The sequence below is a fragment of the Thermobia domestica genome, chromosome 2 (assembly GCF_964235325.1).
Source record: "Thermobia domestica chromosome 2, izTheDome1.hap1.1, whole genome shotgun sequence".
Classification (NCBI taxonomy): Eukaryota; Metazoa; Arthropoda; class Insecta; order Zygentoma; family Lepismatidae; genus Thermobia; species Thermobia domestica.
The window spans coordinates 316,988,188-317,000,860 of record NC_137455.1 but is presented as its reverse complement, the minus strand read 5'-3'; the positions used below and the strand labels follow the sequence as shown (position 1 = coordinate 317,000,860).

General features: G+C 36.7%; 1 protein-coding gene across 1 annotated transcript in view; it reads left to right on the top strand.

Moving 5' to 3' along the window:
- LOC145679495 (inter-alpha-trypsin inhibitor-like) overlaps window positions 1-12,673 on the top strand; it is a 61,014-nt gene that overhangs the window by 47,669 nt on the left and 672 nt on the right. The gene's annotated exons all lie outside the window — the stretch shown is intronic.

Sequence of the window (12,673 nt, the reverse complement as noted above, 5' to 3'; positions counted from 1 at the left end):
CAATTCCTGAATGGTGCTTTTTGCTGGCACAGAACGTCCTAGAAATTTCTCCCGAAACAAATTCTTTGTTTTCAAAAAAGATCCAGTGAGAATGAACCCTTCAACAATGGCAACACGCTTGGGTATCGAATACGGCATTATCACACACTGACACTCACCCGGCTTAACACAACGAGGCCTTTTTCTCAACTGGTTTCGACAAGTTTCACTGGATGCGGCTGCACGTGACTGCTGCAGGTCACGTAAGTCGACCCGACCTCGACACGCCATCTCTTGGTAGGAAGGTAGATTATTTAAGTGTTACCAAAAACACAATATAAAAGAATATTACGACGGGCCGGTTTTACGTGCCGCACCCTGTACTACTCTGCATCATTTTCATTTATTTCCTGTAAAAAGAGATGTTTAAAATGCTCTTTGTTTGTCTTGTTTGCGACTTTGGTATTTGGTATTAGTGATTCCGTTTTCCAGACATTAATAGTTGTTCCAGGTTAAGTCGATTGGTGGCATGATTAGTCCTTACTTTTATGCTGTAATCATACTTCATACCGATGTTTATCCCTTTGCTATTTGTCAAAATTGTAGTAAATCTTGAGGTTGCTTGATGAGAGTCCACAAAGTATGGATGTTTTACTTGTATCTAGGTTCAGTGTATATCTGGAATTTCTTTTGTGTTAGTTTAGTCTTTTTTTCCTGTTTTGCATTCCAAAGTAAAATTAACAAGAAACTTTATAAAACATAATTATACATCATTTTTACGAAATGTTAATTAATATTTTTTTATTCCGCAATTTTTTGCTTCCATTTGTTTTCGTTTTTATAGGGAAATACGTTTTGTCGATAGCAACGATACCACGGTGCCATACAGTGAGTAGAAGAGAAATTGCGAGCTCTTCGTCTATTGGCCATAAGATTAGTAATGTTAGTTTGCGCGCCCTGCAGCAGAGGGCAGCGTTTAATTTGAGCAGTTTCTTGTACGTATTGGAAATCAGCCGGAGAGGTATTTTGTTGTGTTTTTTTAAATTTATGATTGTGTCTGGTGATTTTCTGTGACCATATTGTTTAGAGAAAACCAGAGATATGGCTACGATAAGTCTGCAAGTAAGCACTTTTTTAGACCGGCAAAAGCCCCATTGGTTTTTACTAAATGGAAGAGAGCTATGCCTAGAAAAGAGTGGGCTGTATCACACAATAGCTTCGTGTGTAACGCACATCTTTCAGAGAAGCTTCTGGTGAAAGTTGATACTTTCGTGGTAAATGGGGAGAAAGTGGAGACTCCTAGATAGAGATTGTAACTAAAGACAGCTGCTATTCCACATATATTTCCTAATCTTCCAAAATATTTCACAAAGTCAAATCACTCCCGTAAATCTCCAAGAAAACGGATTAAAAGCAATCCTAATTCAAAAATTCAAAGCTCAGATTCTCATGCAACATCTTCGAAAATACGTCATACTCAAGATTCTGTTATCGACTTAAATATTGTCAATAATGAACACAATAATTACGAGAAAATGCCTCTAAAACAATCTCTTTTTTACAGAAAAAGAAAAAGATCTGCTTTAGACATAAATACTGTCAACAGTAAACACAATCATTGAATCGCTGTCAGTTAAAAAAGGGGGTACGTGCAATAATAAAAAATATCGGAAAATGACAAATGCTAGTTACTTACGAGACGGTTTGGTTTATGAAAAAATGAAAAATGCCTTATATTTACAACACGTATCAAGAAAAACACGTCCGTTCAACACAAATTGCTACATCTACCTGTAAAACATTCCTTTTTAAAAAGTTAAAATTGTGAAAAATGTTACATATGCCCTTTTAACAGAAAGGGATTCAAATACGAGAATACCTCTGAAACAATTTATTTTTTAAAGAAAAAGATAAAACAACAGCAACGTCACTTACTTAGATTGTACAATAAATTACGTACATCGAATGCAAGAGTTATTGGTCTCGATAGAAAGATTACTGAAACGAAATCTAGCACAAAAATATGTGACAGCTTTAGTTTTCTTAGTAAAAAGCAGAAAATGGTCATTGACACGGACTCATCCCACGGACTCAAGTTGGTGTTCGTGGGCATTTTCAAACTCTGTGCACGTAGTAAAATGTATAAGAAATAAATTTTACGCCAAGAATGAAGTATCTTACAAGGATACTATATTCAGTAACCCAATTTTATTGACGGTTATATGAAGTCGACGTGTCCTCTGGATATTATGGTATAGAAGTTTGTCCTAATCTTACCCAGGCCCATATGAACACAAATTGTTCCCAGAAAACGAACGTAAAACTCGTCTTTCAACTCTTCAGTAAATCAGTTTCTGCCGGAATTAAATTCTTCAGGGACCTACACTTTGAAGGATTTGAAGACAGTGGGAGAACCGAAAATTTTAACAGAGACTTGGATTGAATTATAAACGCTTTTAATTCATCGACACATTTAACAGCATTATACAAAGACATGAGACACTGAAGAACTGGAAGACCATACTCAACAATTATGACAGCACTTTTAGCCTTGAATTGACTCTTTTGGACTCTCTAAGAGTTACTGTTCAGAGTACTTTGAAGTGGTAGAATATATATGGAGTATTGTCTCAAGTACATGCTGACGGTAAAGTTCAATCAAGACGCTTTAGAGCGACATTTTGGTATCACGTTAGCTGCTGGAAGATTGAAACCTGGCTACATTTTTGTTTGTCCCTGTCGAATTGAACCAAGTTTCTTAAAGTCTTCAAGGAGCTGCTTTCCGGTGGCTCTATGAATTGCCCGATCAACACCAGATCTGGGCGTCACTGTCTCATTGGCTGCGTCAACCACAGCGTCACATTTTAGCTTAGCGGCATCCCCATAGAAAATACTAACTTTATTATTAGTATCTTCATTGGACGTATCTTATTAGTACGTATTGAACTGGATTCTTTAGATTCGTGACAAGAGTAAGATGTTTGGAGTCTTCTATCCGGTAGCTATCGTCTAGGCCTTCCTGACGGATACACGAAACGTTCTCCGGCTGATCGGCGTCCTTGTGCGGAGGGTGGTCTGGAAAGTACGGCTTCAACCTGGTAACGACAATCGACACAATTTTCTCTCTTCCTTTCGATGTTTTATATTTGATGAAGTAGGCGTTTGCATTGTCTTCTCTTGTCACAATACCTGGTCGAAAATAATGACCAGAGAATGCTTTGGCGTGCCCTCGTTTCCTGGAAGAGTCATAAATCCAAACACAGTGTCCAATATTATACTTGACAGCTACGTGCAGTTCATTGTATATACAAAGTAGCGGTCGTACGGAAACGATCGTACAACTTATCTTGAGCTCTTTCCCTAATCTCCTGCAACGTCACCAAACGGTCTTCATTGGAAATTTGAATGCACGGTCCATTAATTAGGGCCTGATGTTCAAGATATGAATCGAATCCATAAAGCAAAAAAAAAAAAAAAAAAAAAAAGGTGAAAATGAAGTTGACAAATTCACCTTGACTTTATGCGAAAAAGTGACCGCAGGAACATGATCCACCCAACTTCCCTGATCTAATGGGTTTATCTTACGCTTTAAAAGAGGTTCTAAATGTTTTATTTGGACCTCTACAAGGCCGATGGTCTGGGGTTGCCAAGGATTGACGAACTTAATCTCAACACCTAGGATTTTACACAATTCTTGAAAAAGAATTCCAGTGAAGTCTGTAGACCGGTCGACCAAAATTTCCTTACAAAGACCAAATCTCATGAAAACATGGTTGTATAAAAAGTCCGGAAGCGTGGCTGCAGTTTGATCAGGAACTGTTGCCGTTACAACATATCTGGTATTATAGTCAACCGAGACTACCAAATACTTATGCCGAAGGGCGTTTGCATCGCTGCAGGGCCCCACTGGATATAAGGCCAATCTGTAGAAAGGAGGCAGAGAAGGCATGGTTTGAAGAACTCCAGGTGGTTTCGAAGGAGTCTTTTTGAAGCGCTGACTTAACATCGGCGGCAACTATCCGCTACGAATCTCTTCATAAAGGTACAACACACTTCAACGTAAAAGTAACTGGTACGTCTTTCCATAACCTTTCCGTGGATTTGTGAGCAGGTCTAAAAACGTGATCCCTTAGCGTCGATGGAATGACGGGCAACAGCTGTGTCCATGAGGGAAGGTGATATTTCCTGAATAAGATGCCATCTTTAATTTCGAAGCACAAATCCTGACGTTCCAAATTGTAATATTGGTCTTTACTACCCTCTAAGAATGAAATAATATCTTTAAAGTAAGAATCCTTGCGCTGTTCTTCTTTCAGAGTATCATCGAGTTGAATCGTAAATACTCTCGGATGCTGAAGGTTCTTCTCTTCGTCTTCCACGTCTCTTTCACAATTCCCATTCCTTAACAATGCATTGGCCAAAAAAATCATTTTCCCGGGCACGTGCGAAATCTTAAATAAGTACTGTTGTACCTCCGAAATGATGCGAGCAAACTTCGCTACGTTCTTCATCTGACGGAGAAAGGTCAGTGGGTAACAGTCCGTTTTTAAATAAAAATATCTTCTCAATAAAAATACTTAAAACGACTCAGCGTAAAGTCGATTGCAGCAAGTTCGAGATGATATAGGTGATATTTACGTTGTTGTGGACCAAGCGCTCGACTACAGAAGGCAATAGGCACGAACGGCGCGTCCTTTTTATCCGTTTCCGGCTGTAGAATCGCTCCACTCAACCCATGTAAACTAGCATCACAGACATGCACATCCTTCTTGGGATCGTCTCATTAGTGTTAGGGTAGAAATGATAGCTTCTTTCATTTTTTCGAACGTTTGATGATGTGCAGCAGACCACTTATACGGAACACCCTTTTGGAATAACTTTAATAATGGTTCCGTGATCGTAGAAAAATTCTAAACATAGGACCGTACAAAGGAACACAACCCCAAGAAGCTCTTGAGCTGCTTGTGCGTCTTTGGTCGCTTATAATTCTTTACGGAATCGGTGATACGATCTGAAATTTAGATTTCTTGTTTGGAAACTACGTGGCTCAAATGCTCAAGTGAGTAATGGCCTAATTTAGCCTTTTCTGGGGAAAGGTTCAACCCACGGTCTCTGAGTCTTTGAAACAAGTTCCGCGTAGTAGATATAACTTTTTCAAACGAGTCTGCCCCAAACAACATCATCTAAATAATAATACACTGAGCCGTTCTCCAACCTTCAAGCGTGAGCTCCATAACATCGTTAAGAGCACTAGGGCTCGTAACTTAACCCATGGGAAGAACACTAAAACAGTATTGTCTTTCACCCGGGACTGAAAAGGCGGTAATAGGTTGGCTCCATTCCGTTAATTTGATCTGATAAAACCAGACATCAGATCTGAAATATTGATAAATTTATGGCCACTAGAACGCTCTAAAATGTCCTGCATAGAGGGTACAGGAAAACTAGATGGAATTAAGTTAGAATTAACACCTCTCAAATCAACGATCATCCTGAAAGAACAATTTTTTTACCCACCAGAGTGATCGGAGAATTCCAGGGAGAATGGCAAGGTTTATTTGCATCCTGTTTCAGTAATAATTTAATCTGTTCGTTGACGGCTTCACGAAGATGGAAGGGTATAATATAGGGCTTAACGGAAACAGGTTTAGGGTCCTTAAGTTGAATGTCATGTTCGTACCCACAAGTCTGCGAGAAGTCATCAAGCGACAAGCTAAATACATCCTGAAACTCTGTAAAAAGCTCATATAATTGCCGTTTCTGACCATCATTAAGTTCAGGGTTCACATTGACACGGGTAACGTCAAATCCGGGAGTTTCAGAAGATTGAGGACCATTCTCTGCGGTTACATTCGTGCACAAATCTTCTATAGCTTTCTGTATGGCTAGTCCCACGACCTTAACCTTTCACAATAAAAATCTCCTGTCTGTAGGGCTCCACACCCAAATAAAAAATTTACCTTGTCCACAATCGACTCTTTCATAAAAAGGCTGTCCACTTCTGTTTAGGGGCTGTAACTAATCTCTCGACCCCAACAAATCGTAGCATTTACGAATCGGAACTCGAACCTTCGAGCGAGGCGGTAGCCAAGTGGACGACACAATTTTAAAAAATGGTTTTATCATAGTCGCAAATTCTGCAGATACATTACACATATAAGAAGACTGGCAAGGTAGTGGAAGGTATTTTCCCAAATCTAGAGATAAGTAATAAATGTTCTTTCTGATTCAAATCGGCCTCATGTGCTAACAGAAAATCATCGTGTGCGGATAGCTTGGTATAACTATATATTAGCCAGCTGGTCTTTGAACTCATCCACAGACACCTTCGGAGCGGAAGCTTCAGAGGTTAAAGTCCAAGGTGAACGATCAACTTGCTGACACGGAACAAAAAATTTCCACGAGCTTCGCTATTCTCAGGTGGATTCAGCTGAACAGGCGCTTGTGCGAGAAAAGGGTTTTGTTTGACGAGCTTTACAATCGCTTTTCTTTCTAATAAAACCCTAGCCTTTTCTTCGTCTAGTAAGTCCTGGACTAATTGTTCCATCGTAGCATAGGTTTTTTAATAGCGATACGCATGTACTCAGGGATCAAACCATCAATTATTAACTGAATCTATTCCTGAACTGGGGCCTCTTTATCATTGAGAAGAATTAAATTCCGCTTCGCATACAGGTACGATAAAACAGATTCATTAGACGAACGCTGCCTCGAACGCATCTCGTGTTCCGTTAACTGCGGCAATAAAGCATTTTAAAGGTATCCTTAAATTCATTCTTGAACTGGTCATAAATCATGTCTGGAAAATCCGGCTGCTTAGAAATTGTTTCAAACCAGTATGATGCCGGGCCTTTCATTTGTGAGCCAAGTATCCATTTCTTCTTCAGTTCTGACCAATTATTAACTTGGGCCAATACCTCAAATTGATCAATATAATGCGCCGCATAGTCGCCCATACACATGTAAAACGTTTCTGGTCGTAGAATGTGACTAAGAACGCTCAGGTTGTCTTGTTGACCACCAACTGCCATATCAGATAACAAGGTAAAAGAAGAACTACTAGAGGGAGACTCGATATCAGAAATAGATTGCGAAAAAGGAAAGTTTTGGCGAATGCGATCAAAGCATTTTCTCGTATAATGAATTCGTCCCGGAGAGGATGTAACAACTCCAAAATATTCCGTAAGATCTAAATCATTACAATCATCATCAAAAACATCACACTCTTGGGCAAATTGGCGCAGCATAAAATATTCTAAATATATACAAATAAAGGAAAATAATTACACTTAAAGAAAAAGTAATTTAGATCCTTATACCAAACATGATATAAACCAAATCGAGAGTGAAAGGGCGGGGGAAAATTTTTTAATTTCTGATGTTTACAAAGGTGGGAAGTAAACATTTTAATTTGACGAGAGAACCACAGAGATCATGACCCTAGGCGCCATCCACCATGAAACGTAACTGGATTTCTGACATTTCCAGTCACAGGATGAATGTAGGAATCGTACATTAAATATTGGCCATAACGAGCCAATAGGTGAGTAATATTTCTCTAGTTAATGTATACTTAATTACGCAATGGCTAAATAACGTATGGACTTGATTCTAAATAATCTGTTCCTTTTGTAATAATTTAGTAATAAAACTCATATTTAGATATAGCACAGCATTAATAAAGGAGATGGTAGAGCAATTAGTGAAGAATTTTAGGGGCGTGCTTATGCAGTCTGGTATTTGAATTCTGATTGGCCAAAATAGTACTTTGCCGTTAACTGTTGAGGGATGTCCATGATTCGGTTACTAGCTTCCCAACCTGGATTTAGTAAATGTTCCCTCATCGACGATCTACCTCCCTCCTTCACGAGAACTTTCAGACTGCTATTTTTGTTGCAACTCCGTTTTTCCACCTTCACGTCACACGATCTTCCTTATTAGTTCCTGGCCTCCCTCTAGACACCAACCACGTCTAGCTCATCAGTTTAGTGTCATTCAGGTGTCCACAGTGCAAGCCGACTTCATCGGAATCGAACCCGGCAAAAACTCGATGTCCCAGCGGAAGACAAAAATCTCTGACTCTTAAAGCAAACGAGGAAAATACAAACATCAGTAGAAAATCTTCCTCATTGCTGATCACGGAAGTTAAAACCGTTAGACAGGATTCAGCATTTTTGGTGTTTGTCAATAGACTGCATAAACGGAAATTAAAAGTAAAGGTGAGGGACTTCTAGGACGTTTGCCTTGTGTGCTAATTTTAATAACAGAGAATGAAAAATAATGCAGAATACTCCAGTAGCCTTGTGATTCCATAAATCAAATAAAAAAATAAAGTTTTCCTCTGAGGTGGGTCCAATAGGGATCGAACCAGGGGGTCACATCTTCAACACTGCGTTGACCAACCATCTACATTAGACTTTCTTCATTCATACATGCTACAATCAGTACATGCGTCCCAAAAACTGCTTTGTCGTCCGGAGAAAATTGTGAATAGAAACCAGAGTCTTCACTAACATCACTCGTTAATCAAATGCGATCATTAGCAAGAACATCTGCGACATACAATAGAAATCATAAAGAACACATAATACACTGGTAATTACTGAACAATTCATACTAGATTGAAAAAAATATGTCCGATATGAGTGAGCAAGACCTTCGCTAAAGAGTGTTTGACATATCACTTGGGTTGATATATCGTGCGTAATAGCGAGAAGATAATAAAATGTGAATCATGTTCCTCATTAGTTCGTGCGATTTCCTCAGATTACTAGACGGTTCCATCAAAAAGAAACTTTATCTATGATATCCATTTAAAGCTGTGTACAGAGTGCTATATCAAGTGGAAAAGCTCTTGTAGAAAAGTTATCAAGTGAGAAAAGCTTTTCAAGTGACTGTTTTTTGAAAGCTTAAACAGTCTGAGTGAATTGAATGTGGATCCTGAAATTGGGTGCTGTAAGAAACATATACTGGATATTGTACCAAAATTAATTGTGCATTACATGACGTGTCGATGTTTTTCTCACAAAAGAAATCAGAAAAGAGACGTCATCCTCCAAGGTAAAGAGATGTTATCCTTCCATCAGGAAAAAATACAAAACTGGCTGACTACTGAGTTAATTACTGTTGGTAAGTACATTTAAATTTATGCTACAGTAATTTAATAGTACATTGCTAATATTGCATTGGATAATTTTCTGAGTTATGTTATATGGCATTAAAGTCATTGACAAAAATTTCAATAATTTAGTTTTTATTCACAAAGGAATGAGAAGGGAAAAGGTCGACATCTCAACGAACACGGAGAATGAATTTAACACACTAAACTTTGCGAATTACTTTTAAAAGACAAATCAAATTTTTGTTAATACTCTACAATTGGAATTGAATTTCTATACGCAGTAGCAGAGAAAATGTAACATTGATATGTTTTGTAGGATAACTTCAATCCAGCATTTAAAAATTTAAACGGGATGACAAAACTAATTCTCTCTTGTAGTTTTGTTCGTCACAACTGCTCGCACTGCCATTTGTGTGGTAGAACACGTGTACTACCTGGAGTGGTCTTATTTTCTTTTCTACTCGTTATAATCGTACCTTAAACATTCTTTTTTTAACATTGCTCGCACCATAATTTTACTGCTAGTGCGTGCCTATAAGTTTGAAGTTTTTTTCTGCACATAACTTTTATCATTCAATTTCTGCTCTGAACTAAATATGTATGTAAAATCTTAAGTTGTTTTGGGGTTTACCTTCTCGTAAGAATCACGAAATTGGTGTTAGTAAGACCGAGGGTCAATCTTCTGTGCAAAAAACGTTCAAACGATTACTACATCGATTCTTGTAATGCGATATCTTGTACTGATATTAAATAATATTGTTATTGCTAATGAATATTGTAACTATCTGAGTGATAATAATGGTTTTTCATTTTTTGTTTGTAATATGGAATTAATGTATACAGACGTATATCTTAACTACATTATTAAACTACGAAAGGTCACGTTATTGTTGGAGGAGAACTATGAAAAACAGACAGAAAAATTGATAACTAGACAAGATTGGAAAGGTTCTTTAGCGTCATGACGAGTACAGTAGTTCTCTCGCTAATATCCCTTTAAATTCAATGTTCTCCAACGTATTGAGAATCTACAAACTGTTATCACCTTCAGAATATATTGTATGAAACTGAATATAAACAGAGATTACAAAAAAATATCGATTCCGTCGAAATAAGCCATTGCAAAACGATGATTAGTATGGAAATAGCAAATGATAGCATATTTCCCACTTTAGGATATCAGTAGAGTCATTTGAAGAAAATCTTGTATAAATTTAGTATATAATATACACAAAAATCCAACACATACGGAGCTCTATCTCAACAAAAGTACTTTTCATCATAAGTCTTGAAGCATCACACTACTTGACATATTGTGACCTAGATCCCTAGCCATAAGGTGTAGTATACAAACTGAGCTCTAATAACTGAGAACTACTATACCCCACGATTGCTTCAGCAGTGTAGAAATAAAGATTATTCTTAAAAAGGGAGGTTACCATGCTAGATCTTGCGAGATCATCACAAACAGAAGATCGAAGAGAATGTAGTTGTCAAAGTCTTTTGTTTTATCTTGTGGATCATTACCAGAAATAAAAAATAACTGATGGCTGAGCTCTGCATTCATATATAGGGTGTTCTCCACTGCAGTCATGTTCATCTCATATTTTATTTGTGAGCAGTTGAGATACAGGCATCCATATAAGTACCTCTACGCCAAGTAATGGAATTGTAACAGTCAGGGGTCCAGGTACTTTTGTGAGTGACTGTACCAGATTTCCTACCTCGCTTAGTCACAATTTGCTTATATATATTCCTAGATCTGAAACGAATATTTCAGCTTTGGTTTTATCATAAACTTAATTCTCGTCTGTTAATTTTTTAAGATGTAAATAAATACCACCCTCTACTTTTTGTCACTTTTTGGTGACACATTTAGGTCGAAATTGCGTTGTTGATATTGTGTACGTCTTAAGGAGTAGAATATCTTGCCCTAATATAATTTAAAGTATTGCATATTTTATTTTCAGTGAACAGCTTTAACGCTTCTGCTATATACTAAATGTTCTGTCGTTTAATCATTTAAATTTCAATTTTTGCAGAATGAAAGAAAGGTGATAATTCACGTTTCTTCTTTGTGATCTTGACTTGTTTCTTTATCTTTTTCTTTTATCTTTTTCTCTTACTATTATAGTTCACATGTGCTTTATAGTCACGTTTTCTTCGCAGTGATTTAAGTTTTATAAAGTAATACGTTTGTGATATCCTGAGTTATGTAAAAGTTAAGATTCCTCTAGTAAGTACCTGCATCTTCCAAATGTTATTTTCTTACTTTTGTTGTAAGTATCACAGGTTTGGTAATGTTTATCGTGACTCACTAAAGCAGTGACTAAAACTTAGTTTACTATTGTTGATTACGCAGGTATTGAAGCGTTGGTATTAAAAAACCTGCTAATGCTAATGTGAAATATGGTAATAATAAGGGGAGGTATTGAAAATATCCTTAGATATTAACGCCTACAGATATCCTAGAAGGCTGACAACTACTATGACAATGTTCTGAAGAATGTTTTGAATACAAAAACGGAAAATACTTGGAAAGAGACAAGCCAAGACAAGTGTTTCAAAATTTTAGTTAATATTTCTTTAGTGATATATTTAATGTATGGAATATTCACATTATAAGGAACGAAAATTCAAAGCAAATATCTTTACAATACAAACCTGTCTTGTATTTTTATAAAATGCAATAAATTACCTATAATATATAAATTAGGTTTCATTCACTGCACTGCAACATGTTTCTGGCTCTTACTATCATTTTTTTACTTCGGTCTTTATTAACTCTACTGGGCGTCCCCACATCAATAGAGAAATATCCAAATTACTTCATTATTATTGATAGGAACAATGCTTATAACTCGCATATAATGTACTTGACATTCTTAAACACTACTGGTAAAATTGAATTACCTTTACAATTATACTAAAACATAAGTTGTTAGCATTTATATCAGATTTTATCATTATTTCTTTTTACTGACTGTATACGGCAGCAATCTTTCTTACAAACAATAACAATTATCGCATTTACTACCAATCTCCTTCACAAGAACCCGACGTCATTTCACGAGCGACATACGATGATGACAGATGAGGGGTTGGGAACTACTAGTTGACAATAACAGAAGCGGAATAACAGTCTAAACATTTAAAGATAATAAAACTGGATGAATTTTACATTTGATGATCAGTTCCCCACGTACTGTGGTTTAACACTTAAAAGTATTATCTCTAGATCATTAACAGACCATAAACTTTTTAGGTAGACGACATATTGTCACTTATTTTTCGAAATTTTTATATTTTCTCCTAAATTTTTATTCTAAAAGTTCCTTGATAATAATTAGGTTTCTATCAATCATTTGTATTCTTTAACCCAAAGGCATACTTGTGAAACGATAAACACTTAGTTTTATTCCACTTCTACCTCCAAAAGTTTATTTTGTACTTAGGCCAGTAGACTAATCAAACATGTCGGTTTGCTCTTTCGAATTCTAATATTGTTCTAATTTGAACAATGCACAATATTATTTACTTGTTGAAATGTTACATTTGTCGTGATTTATCTTT